This window comes from Silene latifolia, chromosome Y (genome assembly GCF_048544455.1).
Source record: "Silene latifolia isolate original U9 population chromosome Y, ASM4854445v1, whole genome shotgun sequence".
Lineage (NCBI taxonomy): Eukaryota > Viridiplantae > Streptophyta > Magnoliopsida > Caryophyllales > Caryophyllaceae > Silene > Silene latifolia.
In genome coordinates this window covers 78,576,497-78,578,055 of record NC_133538.1, presented here as the reverse complement: position 1 = coordinate 78,578,055, position 1,559 = coordinate 78,576,497, and the positions used below count along the sequence as shown (strand labels likewise).

Genomic DNA, 1,559 nt, shown 5'->3' with positions numbered 1-1,559 from the left:
GTCGAACTCCATTGATTTCATCAGTCGGGTTTTATCCCGCTCATACATCAACGTCCTATCATCATCGGGTGTTTGTCAGGAGTCTTATAAATGCCAGTACCGTGACGGATATGGGTATCTACAGGCTACTTCTACTCAAAACATTCCCTCTTGACCCATAATTAGCTTCCGAGTCAACCATCTTCTTGATGAGGGCCGAACCCTCTTCATCTCGAGGCATTCACCATCTCTTTAGTCCTTGGTAGCAATGTTTGAAAGAACGTTTGGGTGATATACCAAGCCGGAATCCCATGATGTGGACAATGTGAAGGAGGTCTTGAAACCTATCCCAAGATTTCCCTAGAGACTCTCCATCTTCTTGTTGAAAAGTGGTTATCTCGTTTCGGAGCATAGCGGCCTTGGAGGATGGGTAGTATTTAGCTAGGAAAGCTTTGGCTAAGGCGTCCCATGTGGTGAATGTGTTTGGTGCATGAACGTTTAGCCAACGATCCGCTTTGTCCCTTAGAGAGAACGAAAATAACATCAATCTCAAAGTATCTTCGGACACTCCATTGCGCTTCATCATTGCAACCTTGCTCTAAACTTTCTAAGGTGGGCATGTGCATCCTTATCAATGTGCCCACCAAAGCTATCCTTCTCAGTTAGACCAACTTGAGCGAGGTGGATTTCAAAGTTGTTAGGGGCTAAGATGTCGAAGTTAATTGGAGCGAAAGTGTCATCGTGATTTGGTCGGTTATGGTCTCGTAAGGCCGCCATTCTAGGATTTATAAGAGGTGTATTTTGTGGTGTTTGAGGTGGTGTATTTGGGATTTGGAGATTGTGGAAAGAATTTTCTACGAATGGATCAATGGTGACGGTTGTTTGCTCTTGTATAGTGGTTTCAAGGTGCGTTTGGGTGATAGTGGTTGCTCGGTTTGAGGAAGTTTGGGAGGTAATCCGAACCCTTCCTAAAGTCCTACTCCGTAAAGCTCGAAAAAGCCTTTCCGGTTCTGGGTCACTAAGCAAAGAATTCCTTGTTCCTCTAGTCATACACTTCAACAAATCATTAGTCTCCTAATGTTTTTAGGCACTAGGGATAAGCAATAGCACAATCACTCTACAAGAAACAAGACACTACTCAAACAAGCAAATAAAAGACACCAAGACTAAAGCTAAGACTCTTAACTAACTAAGTACAATCTAACGCCATCCCCGACAACAGAGCCATTTTGATGAATGAGTTTTGTCGTGAAACCCACACCAAACAAATTTATAAAAACCCAATTAAAAACAAGTGGTAATCGGGGTCGAACAGAAGTGGCAGGGATTTGTACTCGGTTGGTTTCAAATCTTATTCTAGTCTAATAAAAGAGATGTGGATGTGATTAACTAAACTATAATTATAATTAAAACAGAGCAAGATTAATGAAAGTATGAAACGTAAATAATTGATTAAAACTAGGGTATTCGGGTTCACCCAAACAAGGTAGACTAGAAACTGTGTTAACAAGTTATGGGTAATTAATGGTCTAGGATTAAGGACTAATTTCTTAGCTTCTCCTAAAATTGAACACAAAATT

The 1,559-nt window shown here is 41.1% G+C and overlaps 1 non-coding gene across 1 annotated transcript; it reads left to right on the top strand.

Moving 5' to 3' along the window:
- Positions 1-285: 285 nt before the first annotated feature.
- On the top strand, positions 286-391 carry LOC141635918 (small nucleolar RNA R71). The gene has a single exon (XR_012540571.1). It is a non-coding gene; the product is annotated as a small nucleolar RNA R71 (small nucleolar RNA).
- Positions 392-1,559: the final 1,168 nt, after the last annotated feature.